Source organism: Terrapene carolina, unplaced genomic scaffold (genome assembly GCF_002925995.2).
Source record: "Terrapene carolina triunguis isolate 2854851 unplaced genomic scaffold, T_m_triunguis-2.0 Scaffold89, whole genome shotgun sequence".
NCBI lineage: Eukaryota > Metazoa > Chordata > Testudines > Emydidae > Terrapene > Terrapene triunguis.
Window position 1 is genome coordinate 33,303,909 of NW_020664440.1, and position 24,972 is coordinate 33,328,880.

Below are 24,972 nucleotides of genomic sequence, written 5' to 3' on the forward strand. Positions count from 1 at the left end.
CGGCTCACCCCCCGGCGGCCAGAGCGCCGGGGGCAGGGCAGCGAGCCGGCTGTGGCCCCGCTCTCCCCGGGGGCCGGAGCGCCGCGCCGCCCCCCTCCAGGTGCCGCCCCAAGCACCAGCTTGGGTGCTTGGTGCCTGGAGCCGGCCCTGGTTTGTGGGTCTTTTCTAGGATAAAACCACCTGAAATAAAGTATTTACAAGTTAAAGACAAAAGCAAGAGAACATGAGTTAACTAAAAAACAATTCAGCAATGCATCCTACCCCTGAAACAGCCGCCATTTTGACACGTTTCAATGTTTGTGTGCCTTCAGTACCGCTCAGCTTTGTCATCTCATGTGAATCAGGACACAATGGCAATTAATAACTTGCAACCTGAGATGTCACTAGCTAGCCACTTTACGACAGGCATACCAACAAATCAGTGGTAATTTTGGCATTATTGACTAACCAGAGCATTATTTTTATTTGGCTGAGATAGTCTTGTGTCTCATTCTTATCACTGATAATAATTATTAACTTTTTAAAACTAAGATCAATATTTTTGCCCCTACCAAAAATAAATGAAATTATCTCCTGATCTGGCAAAATTGCAGTAAGCTGTATGCCAGGTGCTTAAGCGAGAGACAGACCCCACCAGTTCCTGAAGGAAGTAGGGACTCATGATTTATTATTTGTATTACAATAGTACCCAGAGGCCCCCTTCCAAGACCACCGCCTCATTGCGCTAGGTGCTGTACAAACATGGCACAAGACAGTCCCTACTTTGAGAAGCTAACAATGGAAATAGAAAAGATCTCCCAATAGACCCAAGTGCCCTCCAGATCACAAATTCACCATGGAAGATGGATGAGGAGGAAAAGTAGTGGAGTATCAAGTTCTAAATGCTATACTTTCTAGTGAGGGCAGGCAGCTGACTGGCTTCCTTGTGAGTAAATGCTGCAGCCTCTGTACTTCAGGAACCAGACTGAGACCAGGGATATAAAGTTTAAACCATAACTCTATTAGTTACATGACAAGATGGCTCTTACAGACTCTGAGCGCATCTGGCTCATGTGAGAGACCCCATACAATAGGAGGCCCTCTAGTGATTACAGATGGCTAATCTTAAAGAGACAGCACCACAATATACTACATCTCCCTTTCTTCATTGTTAAAATTCCTCCCAATAAATAACTTTACTTCTCAGACAAACAGCGTCCTTGACCCCAGGCTTGAGGCATGAGTAGAATATTACAGTGCTGCTGACTACTCACTGTTAAATCTACATCTGCATGGGTCAGAGATTATTAGCACTTGACCCTTGGAGCTCAGTCTTTACCATTTGCTCAGGCCTGGTGTCAAAGACATTGGTTTGTCCTCTACCCAACGTTGCTGTTTTGTGAAACATTGATTTTTTTTTTTTTTGGTCGCCTGAATAGTTCTCTCAGCCATTCCATTAGATTGTGGGTATGCAGGACTGGAGTGAGTTTCACTCCAAGATCTCTGCTTGCAAACAGAACACGGTCACTCACTAACTCTTTAGGGATGCCATGTCTTGCAAATCCACTTTCAGTTTAGCAATAACAGAATGTGCTGACTTGGTTGGCAGACGCAGAACGTCTTGAAATTTGGAAAAGTAGTCCACTAGGAGTAGATATGAATGTCTAATGAAGTAAAAAAATACCTGCAGCTATATGGTAGATCAGGAATCTCATGAGACCATAATGATTCTTTTTGACCAACATTCCTGACAGAACAACTTATAGAAGGATGCAGAATTATGTGTGTTGAGTCATACCTGGCCAGAACATTATCTGCCTACCTCTTGTGACTCGTGCAAGTGGTTAAGCATTTCCTGCCCTGTATTATTAGGAATAATTATCTTGTCAGCAGCCATTAACAACCCTTATTGTAATGAAATAGTGTCTTCCGCAGCCCAGTATGGCTGCTCTGGGATTCAGTAGTCTTCTTCTGCGGGTATGTCTACACTACGAGGGTAGTTCGATTTCACTTAAATCGAATATGTGGAATCGATATTGCAAAGTCGAACGTGTGTGTCCACACTAAGGACAGTAATTCGACTTTGTGAGTCCACACTAACGGGGAAAGCATCAACATTGGAAGCGGTGCACTGTGGGCAGCTATCCCACAGTTCCCGCAGTCCCCGCTGCCCATTGGAATTCTGGGTCGAGCCGCCAATGCCTTCTGGGTAAAAAAAATGTGTCGAGGGTGCTTTTGGGTAACTGTCGTCATCCGTCCGTCACTCCCGCCCTCCCTCCCTGAAAGCGCCGGCGGGAAATCAGTTCGTGCACTTTTCTGGTCAGTGACAGCGCGGACGCCACAGCACTGCGAGCATGGAGCCCGCTGCGACCATCGCTGCAGTTGTGGCCGTTCTCAACACCTCGCAGCTTCTCATCCACCTTTCCCAGAGGCAGATACAGAGAAATCAGGCGAGGAGGCTACGGCAGCGGGGTGAGGATCTGAAGTCTGAGAGTAGCACAGACCTGTCAGAAACCACGAGACCCAGCGCCGAGGACATCACGGTGGCAATGGGTCACGTGGATGTTGTGGAACGGCGATTCTGGGCCCGGGAAACAAGCACGGACTGGTGGGACCGCATAGTGCTGCAGGTCTGGGATGAATCCCAGTGGCTGCGAAACTTTCGCATGCGGAAGGGGACTTTCCTGGAACTTTGTGAGTTGCTGTCCCCTGCCCTGAAGCGCAAGGACACCCGGATGCGAGCAGCCCTGACTGTCCAGAAGCGAGTGGCCATAGCCCTCTGGAAGCTTGCAACGCCGGACAGCTACCAGTCAGTCGCGAACCACTTTGGCGTGGGCAAATCTACCGTGGGGGTTGTTGTGGCCAACGCAATTGTTAAGGTACTGCTCTCAAAGGTAGTGACCCTGGGAAATGCGCAGGCCATCACAGATGGCTTCGCCGCGATGGGATTCCCAAACTGCGGTGGGGCTATAGATGGAACTCACATCCCTATCCTGGGACCGGACCACCAGGCCAGCCAGTACATCAACCGAAAGGGCTACTTTTCTATGGTGCTGCAAGCACTGGTGGACCATAGGGGACGTTTTACCAACATCAATGTCGGATGGCCGGGCAAGGTTCATGACGCTCGCGTGTTCAGGAACTCAGGTCTGTTTAGACGGCTGCAGGAAGGTATTTACTTCCCGGACCACAAAATAACTCTTGGGGATGTGGAGATGCCTACAGTGATCCTCGGGGACCCAGCCTACCCGCTAATGCCCTGGCTCATGAAGCCCTATACTGGCACCCTGGACACTGAAAAAGAACTCTTCAACTACCGGCTGAGCAAGTGCAGAATGGTGGTGGAGTGTGCTTTTGGCCGTCTCAAGGGGAGATGGAGAAGCTTACTGACTCGCTGTGATCTCAGCAAAACCAATATCCCCATTGTTATAGCAGCTTGCTGTGTGCTCCACAATCTCTGTGAGAGCAAGGGGGAGACCTTTATGGCGGGGTGGGAGGTTGAGGCAAATAGCCTGGCTTCTGATTACGCCCAGCCAGACAGCCGGGCGATCAGAAGAGCCCAGCGGGACGCGCTGTGCATCCGGGAGGCTTTGAAAGCTAGGTTCCTCAGTGAGCAGGGTAACCTGTGACTATTAACTTTGTTTAAAGAGAAGCTGAACCTGCCCCCGTTTCTTTACCCAGTTTATGTTGACTATCCTCTCCAGCTACATACCCCCTTCACCCCCTTCCCAAAAAATAAAATCAGTTCTATTTTCTTAATGAACACCGTTGTCTTTATTACTGTTTTCGCGGGAATGTTTTAAACCTAGGACGCAGACTGTGGTGGGGGGGCGGGTGTAGTGTAGTGATGCAAATGATGCCTCTAAACTCCAGGAATGACAGGCTCCGCAGTGGTGGACTGGTTGTTTCAACGGAGCCTGCCAGCCGTCCTGGGCGGGACTGCGTGTATGTGTCGGCTATGTGACTTTCTGGCAGGGGGAGGAGGGTTACAGATCCCCTGCTGTGTGGCTCTGTGATCCAGGATAAGGACTGCTGCATAAGATCTGTAACTGCCCTCCCCCGCCACAAAGTCACAGAGCAAACCCCGCCCCCCCCCACAGAACATGAAAACCACCTCCCAGACTGACCAGGGTAACTAGTAACTGCACTGTGTATGTGCCCTGCTGCTGGACCTGCCCCCGCCTCTGTACCCTGCTAAAGGTGACTGTCCTGTCCAATTACCAACCACCTTCCCCCCCTTCACACAGACTCTCCTCCAAAAGAAAATGATGGAAACAGTAATTAACAGAAATGTATATTTTATTAGTAACTACACATGAAACAGGGGGGGTTGGAACTTGGACGGGGGCTTGTGTGAGGTGGGTAGGAAAGGACTTTTCAAATTTTGGGGAATGAGAGCCTTCTAGTGCTACAGCACTCTGCAGGGGTGGAGTGAAACTTTTCACGGCCCCTGCCGCCCCTCCTTCTTTGGACTTAGGGTGAGGGGGGTATGGGACTTGGTGGCGGGGGAGGGTGGTTACAGATACACTGCAGCGGGGCTCTCTCCTCCTGCCTCCGGTCCTGCAGAACATCCACAAGGCGCCGGAGCGTGTCCGTTTGCTCCCTCATCAGTCCAAGCAGCGTTTGAGTCGCCTGCTGGTCTTCCTGACGCCACCTCTCCTCCCGTTCCATGTTTGCTCTGTGCATTTGGGACAAGTTCTCCCTCCACTGTGTCTGCTGGGCTGCCTGGGCTCGGGAGCAGCATATTAGTTCTGAGAACATGTCCTCCCGCGTCTTCTTCTTCCTCCGCCTAATCTGCGCTAGCCTCTGGGAGTGTGATGCCAGGCTGGGTTGGGAGACAGTCGCAGATGTGGCTGTGGGAATGGGAAAAAGGGAGTGAATTCCTCAGAAAGATAAATGTAGTTGTGAACAAAGAACATAGTCTTTCTCTGTGAACAAGACCATGCACTGCACCTATCACATGCGCACTCACGACAAGGTCGAATTTTCGGCCGTCGCCTTCAGTGCCTGTGGTCTTGCAGTGGCGATCTGAGAAGCGGGGCAGGACACCGGAATTTGTGTAGCGGGCAAACATGGTAAGCCGTAGACTTGTGGCTGCTTAAAACTTTAATAGTAGCACTGGCCTCCTTTCACATTGAAAGCAATGCCAGTCTCTGCTGCCAGCAATCAGGCAAGCATGAACTCTGCCCCTGTCCCACCCCCTCGCGGCTGTCCCAGGGAAAGATCCCTGTATGCTGCCCCTCTCCCGCCTCCACCGCGTGGCTGTAAAGCAGTCCCAATACTAACATTCCCCTACCTAATTCAAAGCAGGGCATCATGAGCGACATCACCCTGATGAGGATCTCGGACAGCGAAAAGGAACGGATGCTTAGGGAAAGCCTGCAAAAACCAGGGCCGTATGCCACCATGCTCTGCAGGGCAATGATCCCTGAGTACTTGATTGTCTCCTGGCGCGGAAAAGTTTCGTACCACGGAGGACCCAATAAGGTCACTCTCCCCAGGAACCTGATGAACAGGCTTGAACATTACCTCCAGGAGAGCTTCGTTGAGATCTCCCATGAGGATTTCATCTCTATCCCCGGACATATAGACCGGATTTTGGTGTAGCTGCACTGGCAGGGACTAAAGAGTGGAGCGTCTTGGGCAGCAGAATCATGAAAAACCGGACATTGTTAGATTTTTTTTAAATAGTTGGGACTAAATAGTTAAGCGCCTAAGGCAAAGAAATCATGAAAAACCCATTGTTAATATTATAAATATTCCAGTTCTGTTAAAAATAAATGTTTAGCTGTTTAAAACACTTACTGCTTGATCCTTCCCCTGATTCTGTGTCCGGGGTAACGGCTGGGGATGGTTGGTAGGGGATCTCGGTAAGGGTGATGAAGAGCTCCTGGCTGTCGGGGAAATCAGCGGTGCAAGCGCTGTCGACTGCCTCGTCCTCCTCATCTCCTTCCTCATCTTCCCCGTCCGCTAACATGTCCGAGGAACCGGCCGCGGACAATATCCCATCCTCAGAGTCCACGGTCACGGGTGGGGTAGTGGTGGCGGCCGCACCTAGGATGGAATGCAGTGCCTCGTAGAAACGGGATGTGTGGGGCTGGGATCCGGAGCGTCCGTTTGCCTCTTTGGTTTTTTGGTAGCCTTGTCTCAGCTCCTTGATTTTCATGCGGCACTGCGTTGCATCCCGGCTGTATCCTCTCTCTGCCATGGCTTTAGAGATCTTCTCATATATCTTTGCATTCCATCTTTTGGAGCGCAGCTCGGAAAGCACGGACTCATCGCCCCACACAGCGATGAGATCCAAGACTTCCCGATCAGTCCATGCTGGGGCCCTCTTTCTATTCTGGGATTGCACGGTCACCTCTGCTGGAGAGCTCTGCATCATTGCCAGTGCTGCTGAGCTCGCCACGATGTCCAAACAGGAAATGCGATTCAAACTGCCCAGACAGGAAAAGGAATTCAAATTTTCCCGGGGCTTTTCCTGTGTGGCTGGTCAGAGCATCCGAGCTCGGACTGCTGTCCAGAGCGTCAACAGAGTGGTGCACTGTGGGATAGCTCCCGGAGCTATTAGCGTCGATTTCCATCCACACCTAGCCTAATTCGATATGGCCATTTCGAATTTAGCGCTACTCCTCTCGTTGGGGAGGAGTACAGAAGTCGAATTTAAGAGCGCTCTATGTCGAACTAAATAGCTTCGTGGTGTGGATGGGTGCAGGGTTAATTCGATGTAACGGCGCTAAATTCGACATAAACGCCTAGTGTAGACCAGGCCTGCATGTCCAGCCCTCACATAGAATGGTGTGAAAAGTTTGCATTACAAGATCTGTGCGTGTCTTCCTTCAGTTTGTTTAACAAATCTGTGCAGAGTGTCGAGGTGGCCTCAGCTGCATAGATGACCTTTTCATCAGCCATTTCATCATCTGGTTTTGTAGTATGTCCCCTGCAGCTCTTAAGGTGTCTGGAATTAAAAAAATTTTTATCAGTGACTTTAAGATCACATTTCTGTAATTGAAGTAGCATGCATGCATTGTAGCCTCGCAGAGGTTTGGAGAATATCACCTCCAGCGGTTTATGATCAGACTGTACCTCAACCTGTACTCCATATATGTATTGATCAAATTTCTTTGTGGCAAATACAATAGGCATAAGTTTGTTCTGCCTCTGTCGGACCTTGCAATCCATATATAACGGGGCCTCTGTCTTGCAGTAGACAAAGCTCCTAAACAATCTTTGGATGAGCATGCTTGAATGGTGACTGGTTTGTTGGGATCATAGAATTTGAGTGCATTCCAGAGCACTGTCTTTAGTTGTCCCAGTGTCTTGTCATGTTCCCAAGACCATTGCCAAATTATGTTTTCACGGAGCAATTGTCAAAGATGGTTCACCTGGGATATACTGTCCAACTAATCTAATCATCCCCACAGGATCCTCTGTAATGCCTTCTTGTCCTGTTGTTTAATGTTAGCTATAGCTTCAACCCTACTGTCATCTGGCCTGATTCCTCGTGATGAGAGAATGTGTCCCATGTTATTTTACTATAAACTGGATTTTATCTGGGTTGAACCTGATATTCTCTGCTTGAGCCATTGCCACCACTTTCTTCAGTATCTGAGCATGTTCTGCTTGAGTTGGTGCTGTTATTTCATTTTCTCTTTTTTGGACAGCTGCAATATCCCTGAATGTTTCATTATTCTTTTGTTGAACCAACTTCGCTAGCTGACCTTATTCCAAAAGATAGGTGGAGAAGCTTGTATCTACCCCAGGGTGTACATAAAATGCAAAGTTCAGATGATTCTTTATCTAATGTGACTTGCCAATATCTGTCTTTCTCACCTAAAATAGTGAGTATGCTTTTACCAGCTAGCTGGCAATGAACCTCTGCTGGTGTGAAGGTAGAGTAATACTCTCAATGTAGCCTTGTTAAGGTCTTTGGTACCCACACAAATCCTAATCTTGCCATTTTTCTTCTCAGTTATGACCATACTGTTAACCCAGGAAGTGGATTAGGCTACGCTGCTTTTCTCTTCTAACTGCCCAAGCGCATCACTGGCTATGTCTACACTACCGCGGGATTGATGCTACTGCGATCGATGCACTGGGGGTCAATTTAGCGGATCTAGTGAAGACCTGCTAAATCTACAGCAGAGAGTTCTCTGGTCAACTCCAGTACTCCAGCAGGAATGAGAAGAGTAAGGTAAGTCAATGGGAGAGAGTCTCCCGTCGACTCAGTGCATTGTAGACACCGCAGTAAATCAACCTAAGCTACATCCACTCCAGCTACGTTATTCACGTAGCTGGAGTAATGTAACTTAGGTCAACTTACCCTGGTAGTGTAGACATAGCCTCAGTCTGTCTCACTGCAAAAGGTACATTTCTGCAGCAGTGTATGATGGGATGACTGATGGGTCCATATATGTGTGATGCTTCCCATGGAACTCTCCTAGTCTCCTGAAACCCCAGAGTATTATACAATCAAATCGTTCAGCATTAGCCAGGTGCCTTGGTGTGCAGTATATCTATTCTGTGTATCAGGGTCATGTGGGCATGCTTTTCTGCCTAGGAGTGGTGATGTAGAAGACTCAGTGATGAACTGAAGACTGACCTTAGCCTTGGCTGTTGCTGCTGTTAGGGTGACTTCTTCTGGAACTGCCACATGCCATGAGCACATCAGAGTGCTTTATCTGGGTGGGACTCGGTATCCTTTTAGAAAGGTGAACTGCTAAAACATTAGCTTCAGCCCCAGGATCAAGCTTAAACTTTAAAGATATATTCCTTATATACAGTGTTGAATACTAAGGTTTTGCTAAACGCACTGCGCCCATTTTTATTTCCCTGTGATACGGTACGTACAAGAGATTGCTCACATTCTGATTTGTGGATAAATCTGTCGCTCTCTAGATTGAAGAATAGTGATTTCATTTTCCACATTTGTGACACGTTTCTCCAAAGGCTGAGCAGCCTCTGGGTGGGTGTGTCTTACCACAGTGTGTGCACTGTTACTTTGTGTGAGCTGTTGGCATGTCTGCTTTGCTCTGTCGGGCGGCTGCGCCCTGCCCATGATGCTCTAAGTACTCATTTGTGCAAGAGCCTGCTTGAGCTTGTTAGGATATGGCCCAGACATGATCTCTATTTGAGTCTTTACGGCTTGTGAGGCTCTGCAAATATCCATTGCTTTTTGCAAGCCCAAATTGGGCTCCGTCAACAACTTCATCTTTAGTCCTTTGTCAGTGACACTGAACACAATTTTTTTCTCTGGGCACATCCTTTTCAATATTTCCAAACTCACCATTTCTTGGGTTTTGCCTCACTTTTGTGACACACTTGTCTATCTGCTCTTCCCCTCAGCCTGTGTGAGACCAGAGCTGGTATTGTTCAAACACAACATGTTTTTTAGGGTTATGATAGTTCCTAAGCATTGTAAGATCTCATCCAAAGTGGGCGCTATTTCAGTTGGCGGCCGTGCAAATGTGTTTTATTAAACTTCAGGGCCTCCTCTCCCACTATGTGCAGTAAAATGGCTACTTTTAGGTGCTCTTCTTTTTTTAAATCTGCTCCTGAGGCTTTCAGATAGATGTGGAAGCACTGTTTCCATTTCCTCCAATTCCCAGCAAGATTACCAAGGAAAGAAAGGCAGAGGTGACTTGCAACTCTTCATGTTCAGGGTGTTTGTATTCTTTGTTTGCTCTAATACTGTTTTCTAGTTTAGCTACCTTATTGGTTTCACTTTTGGGTGTTCAGTGTGTCCGTGTCTTGGTACGTCTGTTCTTCCTCAGTGGTTCCTGCTGGTCTGTGGATTGCAGTTTCTTGTCTGTGTGTAGCAGTTTGTTTGCACTATTTGATAATCCACTGTCGGACGGACCAAAAAAAGCCACCTTCTTGCTTCAGGCAGAATGTGGTCACTTGTGCCACCATGTCATGCTTTATAGTGTGGTCAGGCAGCTGAGAGTATTGTTTTGTGACTATCCTGCATCCTCCCCACTTCAGGAACCAGCGTGAGACTAGAGAAAGAGTAAACCCCAACTTGCTTTATTAATTAGTTACATGACTAGATGGCTCCCTACAGACTCCAGGCATGCACACCCTGAATGTGTGCGACAGACTGCTCACAATGAGAGGCCTTCTGGTGATTACACGACTAATTTTAAAGTGACAGTACCACAATATACTACATGAAATAAGACAGATAAGCAATTGCAACAGATGACAACGACATAAGAAGATGAGGGGAAGCAACAGAATAAAGAAAGGCTGTTTTGGAGGGAGCACAAAGATCCACATTTCTCAGTTTGAAGCCATTGGGACTATTCACATGCTTGAAGTTAAGCACAACTGAGTCTTTGCTGTGTTGAGGCTTTAAATTTGGAGCTTGAGATAGCAACGAAAGTCATGGGAGTAAGGCTCTATTTTCCCATTTTAGGACTGGAAGTCTCATAGTTCAGATGAACTGTTAATGAAAAGTTATTTTCCTTTGATACATTTTTATACAATTCCTTTCCCTTTTTTGTAACACTATCTAGAAGCAGAAAATTAATTTTAAAAAAATCTAAATGCTGATTAAATAACCTTAAACGCCTAGCAGAAACTACCAAAAGCAAGCAAAATACAGAGTTAAAACAAACATACCATCCTTAATATGCTGTTGTGGCTACTCATTGAATCATGATATCTTATAGAATTCGAGGGTGGAATTCAAGCTACTACATCAAGCCAGCCTGCAGGAAAAACTAAGAAGTCAATGCTTAAATAAGAACAATATTTGAAGAATTTTAGAGGTTAGAACTCTGTTAAACATATTGTTCCAGTTTAGTTGTTTACCAGTGGCTGTACAAAGAAGTAACTATAGGAATGCTATACCTTCACAGAAAAAGAGCCAAAGCAATCAAAGCTAAATCAGATCATCATAACCTGTTGTAACACAATGATTCAGTGGATTAAGCCTTAAATAAAATTGACAGGATGTTTAACTAAAGGCCTGTTAAGTATACTTTTAGGATAATGAAATTCTAATTAATTTTGAACCCCACATGCAATACTGCCAACCACAATCATTCAAAAATCACGAATAAGGCACCAAAAATCATGAGATTAGCCTACAAATCATGAGATTTCAAAAATTATATCCTATTTGTTTGTTTTCTGGGTTTCAAGCCTTTAGGATTCATCTTTTCAAACCTTTCTCCACCTTTTTTGACTTTTTGAATAACTGATTTCTCAAACTTCATTTTGAGAACCTTTTATATCTAACTCCCCCTTTCTTAAAGGGGGTGAGAAATAGAACAGACATCTTTACTGGAAGAATCATTAAAGTCAGGAGTCCTTGAAGCATCTCTGAAGGATGCTCCTCCAGAACTTCAGGCACTCAACAGAATTAAACTACTTTAAATATTTAAAGCACTTTTTCTGAGTTAAAGCAGTTTAAAAGGTTAAAGTGGATTAACTCAGGTCTGATCTACACTTAAAAAATTAGATCAACCCAGCTACATAGCTCAGGGCTGTGACAAATTTCACACCCTGAGAACCAGAGTTAGGTTGGCCTACAGCACCCCATATAGAATTCTTCTGTCAACCCAGCTACTGTCTCCTCAGAGAGATGGATTAACTACATCAATGGAAAAACCCCTTCAGTCAATGTAGGAATTGTCTACACTACAGTGGCACTGCTGCAGCACCATAACTGTGCCGCTGGAGTGGCTGGAGTGTAGTTACAATGACAAACTCTTCAGGTGTCTCATCTCAGTTAGCTGCTTTGAGATTTTAAGCTGCTTTAACCGCCAAATCCTAGTCCCTTTGACTTCATTGGGTGCTCAATTCCAACATTTTAACACACTAAGCATTTAAACTGCCTTTAGTCTTTATGATGGCACATAATTTTGCATACAGAAATCCGACTTGAGTGCATTAGGTGCTTTGCAATATACTTTTGTGCAGAAACTTTAAAAAATTGTGTCACTGGGCCATCAGCACTTCTGGTTCCCTCAAAGCATAGTCAATATTTTAAATCACTTGCAGGATGCGTCAAAACATTTTTCTTCTAATTTTTAATTTGAAATTTTTCAAAATATTTCTTCTTTGGGTGGAAACCAATCCTGGTAAAATCTCACCCTCAAAGGAGCTTATTTGAGAATCATTTTGAGCATCTGAAAATAGGGGTTAGAATGGAAGCCGGAACTCAATTTTTTAACTATAGAGATCACTATGGGTGATCATTATTATAAGTGTTTGTTTGAGACACAGTTGTTATATATTGCCTAAATATTTACTTAAGCCAAACCTCTGATCAACTAAAACAAAACCTACACATGCCAAAGAGCTAGTACTCAACTGTGGCAGGGGAACGCAAAGCTGGCATTAGCATTAAAAAAGGGACAGAAGTAGGGCGAGAGACATAAAACCACAAAAAGTGATCTCATGTCTTTAAACTGTCCAATGAATCATAATAATAAAGTTCTAGATGAGTGCTGAGGGGACATATGTCATTTCAATGAAAAAAGTAATAATTTTAGATGACATTTTGAAACATTCCATGGAAATGCATTTGAAATGTAATATGGGGACTCCAATAAAGAATATGCTTTTAATACATTGCAGATTACATGTGATCATCAGTTTAAGACGTCCCATCAACAAGCAAGATAATTCAAGTAGACATTTAGTCTGTCTATACAGTTTGCCTTGCCATCCTTTCAAATGCAAAACTCTAATGTTTCTTCATAGCTAAAGAAACATAGAGGGGGTATGGTTTTAATTTTTCAAACTCTTTTGCAAATAAGCTTAAACATTTTACAGTTAAAAGGACAGAATTTACATTTGCTGCGTCTGGTCAGTTTTAAAATTGTATCTGTTATGAATCATGTTCACTTTTAAAGTTCATTTAACTTGGCTTATGGTTTACTTTAAAAAAAAAAATGTTATGCATCATTTGAAGCTGCACTCCCAAGCGCTATTAGTAATAATAAAGGCATGCAGGTTCCAGCTGATGGCCCTCATGTAAACTTAGATTTTCATAGGAAAAAGCAAACAAGAACTGCACCGCCTGTACTAAATCCCACAGGCTTGTGCCATTATGAATGCCAGGAGCTTTAATCAAGGTACGGCCATTTATAAAAACGTCTTGCAGTCTCCATGAGATGGCTATGTGGAATTCATTAGAAAAAATATTAAGAAGAAATGTGTTTTTTCACTTTTAATGCTAACAGGTAAACATGGCTGCCACTTATCTCCCTATATGGTCAGTTGAAATCATGAAATATCTGCAATGGGACTAGAGAGGTCTGAGTACCTTGTGGGATCGGGCCCTTATTGAGTACGTTTTTCATTCTATACCTATGGATTAATCAATTTGATTACCAACAGTGGGCAGACAAAAAGAGCATTTATTTTAGATCAAAATACGATTGACCTTCAACAGGAATGGAATACCCATGTACCATCAAATGAGAAGTGTGACACAGTGGTTAGATCACTGGGATCTGAGACCTGGGGGAGGGGGATTTCCAAAAGGCACAGATAGGAGGAGGTTAGGTACACAGCTCCAATGGATTTACATCCTTGAGTGTCTTTGAAAATCTACCCTTAAGTTCTCTTTCAGGCTCTGGCCCCGGGTCTTACTGTGTCAGTTTGGATAAGTCGCTTAAAAGTACAAGGTCTAGGACCTCTCTGTACCTCAATTTCTCTATCTGTAAAATGGGGATAATACTACCATATTGGGATGCTGTTAAACTTAACTCATCCATGTTTTTAAGCACTCTTCGGTCTTCCAATGGCAGGGGCTGAAGTGCAAAGTATTCTTGAATGTCACAATGGTATTTAACAGAATAAATGTTTACCTCAATGTTGCCTTTAAAACAGAACTACTTAACCATTCTGCATGTGGGGAAGGGGAGGACACACCTAAATGCAGTCCATTTTCCATATTTGTCAAGCCTAAAAGTTTACCAATATTGAATAAGGAATGTAAAGCTTGGCTGAAATTAACTAGAGGCTACTTAATAACTAGTACTAGGTGAGTAATTCATAATAACCAAATAATTTATTGCATGCACTTAGTGTCCCTTCTGAACATACGATGCCTTTGTCAAATAACTTCTGGAGTTGTTTGTTGCAAGCATTCAACATTTAAATGCACTAGTTAGATGAGCATAATTCCAAGAATCAGGTTTCTGGTACCAGCACTCATGGTTAGAAACTCAACATTTAATTTCTGGGAATATGTTAAAATGCTTACTTAAAATTTCCTATTTTGGTGGATTTTCTCACAAGTAAACTCATTGGCTAGAATAGTTTCAGAAAGCAAACAAAGTCAAAGGTCATTTCCTTACGAAGTCTACTGAGCATTAGCTGTAAATTGCTTACAGTGTTCACCCAGCTGCACCAATTATTCAGAGACATTCTCAAATCCTTCCTTGGACTGGCCCTGCAGAGACACTGGGTTAGACTAGATAGTGCAAGAGGCCTTTCCCAGTCTGGTTTCTGTAATTGCAAGAGAAGGATAGCTCTGGTGGAGGAATTCTCAAGGTAGAAGAGATTAAGTCAGGAATAATTGGGCAGCATTGTATCAGCATGCAGCAGCTTAGTCCTTTCCCAAATGCAAAATTTGTACCCAAGCATATGCTGCTCCTCAATGAGCCGAGGGAAGTGCCACTCCAAGCAGTTTCAACACTTCAAGAAGAAAGAGTATTTAGTTTGGAATGAAGGATGATGAGCTCATTAAAAAAAAATACATGGATATCATCAATATTCATGCCAGCCGCTTTGCAGTCACTTAATTGGAGAGGATGGCTTAGCGGCATAAGTACTAGCTTTGCACCATAAGTCTAATCATCCTGTCTTCTCTCCACAGTAGATAAACCGAGTTCCAGGCAGCTTAGTGCATGTAGCACTTTCAAATAAGACCTTAAAAAGTGCAGTGCTGCCTCTTCAATGGAGACATTAAAGGTCACATGGCACTGTTGATATAAAAGTAGGACAGGGTTTCCTGATATCTCTGTCAAAACCTCATTTCCAATGCACTTGTGTTATGTGCTGGATACATAGTTTGGGATGAAAGGTGCCATGTACACACACGCAACACTTAAACATTAAATATAATATACCTAATGATGTAAGTACTACACACACAAAGAGGGAATCTTAGTGCTTCAGTTCCCTCTGTCTTTTTTTTAAAAAAACACACGTTTTAAAAATTGAAGCTCTCTCATCATTTCTGATTCCCCATTTGTCAATAAATAACCACAAGTAAAAATAAGGATTTGAGTCAAATCAAAATAAACATTGAAAACTTGGCTTTTTGAGAAACTGATGATTTACATGAATAAAATATTTAATAATGCAATTCACAAGTGATCCATGGCAGCCATGTTTTCAGACTGGAGAAAAAATATTTACATGTACAGTACGCCAGACAAGCTTCTGTGCTCTGTGATCATAGGACAAGATCCAGGAAACTGAACAGTCTGATTGTCCAGTGGACAGACAAAGCACAGCTATATTGGGATCATCTTCGCATGTGGAACTTCATAAACCAGCCAAACTTTTCCCATCTATTGTATAACAAGACTGATCCACTTCATAATCTTAGTAAGCTGTCTAATGGGATACCTAAATCATGCTTCTTGAATGTGTCACAATGCACTCAACTTGGAAGGATGGCAGGAGAGAGATCACTTGATCATTATCTGTTAGGTTTACTCCCTCTGGGGCACCTGGCATTGGCCACTGTCGGCAGATAGAATACTGGGCTAGATGGACCTTTGGTCTGACCGAGTATGTCCATTCTTATGTTCTTGCACTTTACCAGTTAGTCATTATTCATCATTGTTTTCCACGCAGACTGCTGATAACATTCAATATGTATCAAGATATTTTATGCAGTGTATCCATAATGTTACATATGCCTTCTTCGAGGTCTGAATCCTGCAGAAGGGCCATGGAAAGACTCGAAGGCAGCAGTTCAATTACGCCTAGACACTGAGAGGCCATTCAGGGGGACTCTGCTCCTCTTGTATTCTGTAAATCAGTGTTAGGTAGCAGCTCTTGCTATGTCACTGTGGATGGGGCCAGAGGACATGTAGCCACTGGGTCCATAACTATATGGCCTGGGGAGATTGATGCTGAATTCCATCTCCCACCAGGCCCCTATGCAAATTCAGTGGACTCAGGCTTTAGGCCACAATCTGGCCCTGAAATGAGTCACAGGACTTACATGTCCACAGGGAAAGGTTTGTCTAGGATTAAAGAACAGAATTGAGTCAGAATATCTAGGGTCTATCCCTCATTCTGCCACAGACTTGGCTGCATCACATTGGATAAATCATGTAACCCCCTATGCCTTAGCTGCCTTACCTGTAAAACAGGGATAATACTTCCCTATCACACACGTCTGTCAGGCCCTCACAGTGATGAACACCATAGGAATGCCTATAATAATAAATAGCTATGCAGCTGGCATGTGTGTTTAATTCCATTTGGGGTGTATGCACCTCATTGAACCGGAATCTTAATAGGTGAAAACTTTCCCATGTCAATTTAAACCATTCGTATTTGTGTGCAATGACAGTCTAAAATTTCTAATGTCATGTTATTCAAGCATTTGAAGGGATAAGGGCGAATGACTGAAGACGAGGGCTTTTAATTAAGTAATGCACTTCTCACCTTTGCTCTACTTTCCAAAATAAAGCTTTCAAAGGACCAGGACACCTAACAGATGCCTACAACTTTCCATATTCTGAAAGGCCTCACTTAGTCCTGCTCTTGATTAAACCCATCAACGTCACTGGGAGTTTTGCCTGCATTAGGACCAGAAGGTCAAACCCGTATTAGTAAGATAAAGTAAATTCCTTAATAGCTCTCAAATTTCATTACAACAAATGGTTGCATCATTCAAGATCAAAGACTACTAAGGGGAAAACATTAAGAAAAAAAATCTGTCATATTGTGTTATGTGCACACTAAGCATAGTGTCTATTGCATGGAATTTGGTATTTGATATAGCCTTCTAAAACAATGTTTTAGGGGTAAACATTGCGCTGACTCCCCATGCAACCTAAATCAGTGAGGCTGCATCACTGTAACTGGGGATAAAAAGTTTTAAAATAATTCCTGTAATTATAATATTGATCTCAAGTGGTTAGCTCTCTCTCTCTCTCTCTCACCCCCACCTGTACATGAAGACAGTAGTTACTGAAATCTGCATGACCAGTAAATTTCTTCTCAGGCAAAAGTGCTTTTGACATCTTGAAGCCACTGCTACTTGTTATAATACTTGCTTATAATCACAGAGATTTACTGGAACACTGCAAGTACCAACTCCAGCACAAACAGGTAGCACCGAACTTCTGGCTAACGCCCCTCCCCCAGCTCCCGTCAAATCAACAATATAAAAATATACAAGAGAACAACTTAACACTACGATAATGATACAGCACCATCTACTAGTGGAGGTGCTATCTACACTAATCATTACAATACTGAAAACTGATGAAAAAAGTCCAATAAAAAGTTTACTTTAGATATCCCTGGAGTTAGTAGTACCCAAGTTTGTTTTTTTTAAGACACCGAATAGAGCCAAAGGTCAAGAATCAGCAGTGCTGCTGCAGGGAGGTGTGGTCACCATGCAGTTTCTGTTTACAGCCTGGGCTCCGTTGAGAGAGGCTGCTGAATCACTGCATCCGGGGCTCCTGGATCATCCCTGTTCTCTGGACAGCACCACCAATTCTGGGGTTGCACTTTTCCTTCAGCCAAAGTGAGACTGACCTCTTGATGTCTCTGCAACCTATTCCTGGGATCCTGCACAGGAATGTATACTGCCATTGCAGCATCCCAAACTCTACACTCAGTCTGATTCAGATTACACATCGTGCATGATCATTTATATTACCATCTATTTTTGGGTCCAGGTGACATGTAAAAACCTCTAAACAAAAATAAAACACAAAAAAAACCCTAACAAAACACTATGCTGCACTCATGGTTTATAGAATTATCAGAAACCCTCTGTAGAAATCAAATCCTATGGCATACAATGGAGAATACTCTATTTTCTCTCTTAACCGGGTTTCCAAACATGCTGGTGATACCAATATCCCTGAAAGGAGTGGCTGCTGACTCTATTTCTATTATACCATCAACCATGCAATAAGCACTTTAGAGACAACAACTAATGAAAATGACGGATGAAAAGCACTGTAGAAGAGCGAGGTACGATTATCATTAATGTGGACGTTATCTGAACAATATTTCTCCTGGAGTGTATACAACAACGTCTGTCAATACTGCAATGAAGAGGGAACGCCTAAAGGACATCCAAAGGAGGAAAGTTCAGTTTGTTAAAACGGAACTAGTTATAAGTGGACTGTGAGTGACTTAAAGATGAACCCCAAAAAAGGACATCGTTAAAAGTTACAAAAATAAAGGAAATTTAGAAAATACATTTTTAGGTTTTCTTTCCCACATGCATAGTTAAAAATATGTGTTTATTTCAAAAAGATATTCTCTGTGTTACATAACATTTTGCCTAAGATATTTAAAGCTTTTGGTGGGAAAGGTTCTCTAATGCCACCCCAAACAGTTAAAGATTTTGCACTAGATCCTCGGCTGGTATAAACGAGTGTATCTCCAGCCTAGGATCTGGCCCTTTAAATAGAGACTTGATAGCTGTTTCCTTATAAACTTTTTTATTCATTTTAGAACATACTTTCAGAAACATGATTTCTGTTTAAATAAGAACATCTTATTTTGGAGAAAGGAAGATAAGGTTGAAGAAGAACACCTAGTGTTTACATAACACTTTTTTTACATCTTCAAATTCCTTCTTTCAAGGAAGGCCAGTACTTACTTAAATCACAGGATAGTTACTTCTCTCCATTTTGCCCACTGGAGAGTCAGGGTGCTGCAATCATTATGGAATGGAAAGCTATGAATTAGTTGAACAGGTTTATCATGACATGGGTGAAAAGATAAAACCAATATCTTGCTTTGCCCCCGTTGAGGTTTAAAAAACAGCTGTTGACGACATACCCGCTATCGTAAAAGGAAGTAATGTATTGCTATGATACAGGCACAACAGTGCTAAACAGAAACATCACGTATCGTATTTGTTGAAATATTTTACTTTAGGATTACTTGGCAAGGTGAATGTTATATTTTGTGGCTGACAAATCATATCTTTGTTATCCGATTGCTGGCATACCAGATATCCAGCGACCATTATGAAACAAAAATAAAATCAAGAAAAAACTGAGTCCACAAGATTAAAGGTTAAGGCTTCAATTTTCAAAGGGGCCGACGTTAGCCACTCAACTCCCATTGAAACTCCCTCTGACTCAGTTAGGCCCTTTTGAAAATCTCAGCCTAAAGAAATTGAACCAAATTCTATGTGAAGTCACTCCAGATTTACACCAAAGAGCAAAATTTAGTCAGAGGGTGCAGGTATCAACTGGATATGGGGAGTACCCAATACTGAACTACGGGGCTAACACCATTATTTTTATAGCTGATACACAAAAAAGGAGCCATCCCAGGAATACTGTAGAAAAGGGCCTGATTCTCCTTTAATTTCCAACAGCTTTATACCACTATATCTCCAAACATGTCAGTGGATTTACTCCTGGATAACACCAGTGTAAGAGACAAGAATCAGTATTTTGTAAAACCAATGTCACCATAATCATGGTCACAAAAAGAAGAATAAATCCCTTTGTCTTGCTCTTCTTGTAATAATCCTTATTTGGATTTGAATGAACTGTGGTGAAATCTGAATCCTTGAAAAACCAATTTCTTAGAACTATGCCATTGTGTTTAGCATATGATAGAAGACAGAAGGTGCCAGGAACACAGATATGTCCCCAAATATGCCTGCAAAGAGATGCAGATAGGTGGATCCTTGCACCCAAGTCTAGCCAGGAAGGGATGGGGTCATGGATAGCCATTGCAAGGACCATATCAGAAAGGAATCCGATCACTATCTCCTATCCAACTGTAGCGAATAAGAAGTACTACAGACCACCACTACCTTAACATCCGGAAACAATGCCTGGACTAATAGGATCTCTAGATCACAAGGCATTTTGTTACAAGACAGCTAGGCATCCTAAATAATTGATGCAGACACTATCGCAATATATTCATCTATATGCTTCCCCCTACCAACAAGCATCGCATCCATCTGAGGGGCACGTGGCAACCAGTTCACTTCTATGTAGGCCTCTATCCTTGCAAGGCACTGGGAAAGGAAGGAGTGTTTCAATGAAAAGGAAACTAAATGGTCTGATCCAAAGCCTATGGAAAGGCTCCCATTGATTGCAGTGGGGTTTGGATCAGGCCCATAGAGCACTATTAAGAGCTGATGTAATTGCATAGAGGAAGCAGTTTTATTTGAATTACATATTCTTGAGTACCTTCTCCGGGTTTAACTATTAACATGTACAGATGACACTACAGCTCAAAATATTGCCCAGGCTGCTCTAGCAGTATTACGTACATGTAACCAGGAAGGCTGACAAGAAGGGACCAGGTAGAAAATCCCTGACGGGGATAAGTAATTGCCAAGCTGCACCCTCTGGCAGGACAGAGCAAACCCACTAAAGGGCCACTCCATCAAAATCTTAGAATGACTCAAAAATGTCTCATATTCAGGGTGCCTAAAAGTGCTGATAGAACAAATTAAATCAGCATGCACAACTTACTTCCTCTCCAGATCATCAGCATTCAATATTCAAACAGACCATTAAAAATCTAGGTGTCTATGGAATTCAGATGTTGCAAGCATACCACACTACCATGTTCTCAAGAACCTTTCCTAAACCAGGGAGTTTCACATTGGAACAGTAATTAAATGGTGAATTAGTTCAATTAAATGGTGAACTGTTCTTGGATCTTTAACAAGGGCCTTACTTACCATTTGCTTAAGTACGACAGCAGCACTGTCTTCTCCACACATTAACTATTTTTGTCATTATTGGGTCCTATGAGTCTCCACTGGCTTTAATCACCCATGTAGGACATGGCTCCATCTTTAGAAGCACATGCACACAACCTCCAGGAAGCAAAACTGGGTGAAAACCTACCACTGTGCGTTTCACACCTCCAACTCGGATACTTTTCCCATAGGAGGTGTCACACTGTTTTCAAGTTCAATTAATGCCATTTGTGGAATTGACAAAGTATTACAGTGAGGAAAATTCTGCTCCGTTACTTAGTCAAGGCAGTCAGGATTAATCAAACTGCCTGAATTTGAACAGTTCCACCTGTCTGGATTTCACAAATGTAACAGCTGAGGAGAGGAAACTGCCTGAGTCTTAGCTGCAGTCACGACATAGTAGCATGACAATTCTCTACAGTAGTCAGTCAGTCACCACCTGCACTCCAGCTTTCTCCCCTGCCATTTCACATGTTACAGGCTATCTGTAATGGTGATATAAGGTAGTCAGCTTCTGATGCTACTGTATCAGCTGTAGGCAACAGATGGTAACAAGAGAGAGTGGTGTGAGAGAGAAGTGAAGCATTCTGCTCACCCCAGGGCATTCTGGTATCTCATTCGCTCCATTAGACCTGCCGCCCCCTCAGATTCCATCACCCAACAGCATCAAGAAAAGTCCATGATCTCAGCCCTGCTCACATGATGACTGAATCATGGAAATGGCACTTATTTACACCCCATTTCAAAAATCTCATCCAGAGGTGGCTGAAGGGATCCTTAGGTCAGATCACAGAACTATGCCCATTGACACCAGCTGACAATTCGGCTCCCAGAGCATAGTTTGTCTAACAAAGCATTTCCACCCAAACCAGCATTTTTAAAATGTTCACTAAGCAGAGCCTCCTTATCCTGGGAAGGGAGCATGACAGGTATTGCAACTGCATGCAATGTCTCTGGGAGACCGCATTGTATGAAGTTTATGGATCACTGAGAGCAGAGGACTGTATGCAACTCCAGGGGGAGAGGGTGAGTAAGGTGAATCAGTCAAATTGTAAAGACCTCCAGAGAGGTACCACCCCAGGGAGGCTTGCACATACAGGTTCAAACTGGGTTTTCCAGAGACCAACTGAAAGCAAGGGTTTTTGGTATAAAAAGGCAGCATGTAAACTGACTCAGTGCCTTTTTACTGATCCAGCAAAGAACAGAACCTGCTGTCCAAGAGAGGGACCAACACTTGCAGAAGTATTGGAAAGACTGTGGCCTGCTAGGGCCCGTAAGACTGATGGGTGATCTCTGATGTGCTGTTAGCATGCATATAAGATCATCTATTGTTTTTATGTTTTCTCTGTAAAGCCTTTACCTTAAGAATAAATGTGCTTGCTGGGGAGGTCACTGTGCAAGGCAGGGAGCTGTCCAGTGTTAAAACCCAGTCAGGAGGGAGAGAGATGTGGGTCTCTGCCCCAGAGAGGCTGAGAGCCTGAAAACTTAAGTGGGTGCCCTCAAGGGACCACAGGGGTGAGTACAGGTGCTATTAACCCTGAAACTGTCACAGGGAGAAAAGCAAATAGGAGCAGAGATCTCACCATGCAAATTACATCTACGTAGGACCTCAGACAGATCAAGTTGTTATGACTGTAAAGTGCCTTGGGATGAAAGTACCTCTAAAATGTAAAATCATTATCAGAGTTAATTTGCCTTAGAAAAGGGGCCTCTCTTGATCAGATGCCCAGGTATATCTGACAAAGTCCCCAATTTAGGAAGGTACTTAAATACCTGCCAAATTTTAAAATCAATGGGGTTATTCATGTGCTTAAAGTTATAGATGCATTTAAGTATCTTGCTGAACTGGGGGTCTACGCCAACCTTCTCTTCTCTCAGTTTTAAAGCTGTTGGGCGGACGGGAGCATGGTCTATTTCTTCCTCTTATTTGGCATTTTTAATGACATACTCGAAGCCATGAAATGTGCATGTAGATCACACAATGATAAGTGCCTTATAAAACATGTATTGCAATAATAAACTAAATCACAAATAACATCATGTACCTAATCAATTTTATTCAATAGTGGAGCCATTATGTAATTTGGATTCCTGCCACCAGCATAAAACAAAGGAATTTGCTGCTTCAGCTGTCGTTGAAATCTGCAGCTGATCAGACAGTGAATTATACATTAAAACCCCAGCAATTATACATGAGCCAAATGGTTTGTCTGTAATTTGAATCTTGGTGTTTGTGGCCATAAGCCTGGTAGAAGCTGTTCATTTATATAACAATAAAAAGAACATTTAAAGCTAGGGGCACTGTCAGAATTCATTTGGGACGAGCAGCAGGGGGGGGAAAAATCAGTTCTGGGATTTTTATATCACTGGTAAAAATAACATTGTGAAGGATGGAAGTGTGCATATGTGTCAGGCAGATAAAGGGCTCCCTCGCCACCTATTAATGTATGAGAAACTACTTTTCATTTGTGACAGTGGCAATTAAATCAAAGAATTTTTGCTCTGCCCCCATCCCAGAAGTGAATTTGGCAATGCAGTTTTGCATGCTAAGCACACATTGTAGCACACTGGAAGCTCAAACACAAACTCAAATATTCTGGCAACATTTGAGATGATCAGGGCCTTTGGGTGCTGCAGTAACATAAATGTTTCATGTTTCTTATAAAATCGTCTACTGCTATGCCAAGAACCTTGTGAAAAAATGTGGTTCTCTTTGGGCAAGCATCCAAAAGCTGAGGGATCTGCTGGAAGTTTATCCAAACTTACAGGAACTTCTGTGGGCTGAAAACCTCACAAGACCATTCGCTGATGTTTCCAGCAGTTCCTGGTTCAGGCTGGCCACAAAATACCATGAGAGATCATCCTTTCGTAGTGTATTGAGTGTTTCTTGCTCTTGACTGCAGCCAAAGTGTACAGAGGAATTTAAAAATGAAAGAACAAATTTTGGCCAAACTTTTAATGATTTGAAAATTTTGATCAAAAATTCAGGTTAATTCTTATTTTTATTTGTATTATTCCACCCATCTCTGCCTTTTCATCAATTTGCTGTGCCACCGTATTGCAGAGCTACAGGACAGTATGCTGTACACCAACTCACCTAATGTCCAATGAAATGCAAGAGTTCGTAATGGCCCAGTGCTAAGTGTTCTTCCTATAAAAAGTGGGATAGCACCCACCGTTTGGTTTTTGCTGTTCTACACAAAGAAAGAAACATCCACCCTTCACAGCTTGCCATGTTTATATACAAAAGTCACCAAGAGCCATATTGTGGTCAGCCCCTGCAGGGGATCTCAGCTAAGGGGAAAAGGGGGAAGGAATAGCTCAGTGGTTTGAGCATTGGCCTGCTAAACCCAGGGTTGTGAGTTCAATCCTTGAGGGGGCCACTTAGTGATCTGGGGCAAAAATCAGTATTTGGTCCTGCTAGTGAAGGCAGGGGGCTGGACTCAATGACCATTCAAGGTCCCTTCCAGTTCTATGAGATAGGTATATCTCCATATATATTTTTTTAAAGGTACAAGAAGTGTTTATTCTCTCTTGCTCCAGCATGCAGGCATTAACCAATATAGGTCTGGGTGGCACAAGCTCTGCTCCCTCTTAGTCCCCACCCTCGAGATCTAGATGTCTGAAAGGGGAGAGAAAGGATGAGGTCATGGCCACAGCCTCCTCTACCCTGGCCAGGCACAAAAAGGCCCTGACCCAAAGTCCAGTGAAGTCAGTGGAAAATCTCCCATTAACCTCAATGGGCTTTGAACCAGGCTCCAAGTGTGGTGCAGATGCCATGCTACTGTATGCTGCCTGGGAACCAGGGCCGGCGCTTCCACTAGGCGACCCTAGGTGGTCGCCTAGGGCAGCAGGATTTGGGGGGCGGCATTTTGCCATCCTCGGCGGCAATTCGGGTCCTTCTGCTCCGCGTCTTCGGGGCGCTTCAGCGGCGGGTCCTTCACTCCCTCCGGGACCCACCACCAAAGTGCCCCGAAGAAGCGGAGCGGAAGGACCCCCGCCGCCGAATGCTCTGAGGAGGAGCACTGCCGCCTAGGGCAGCAAAAACCCTGGCACCGCTCCTGCTGGGAACCAGAGAG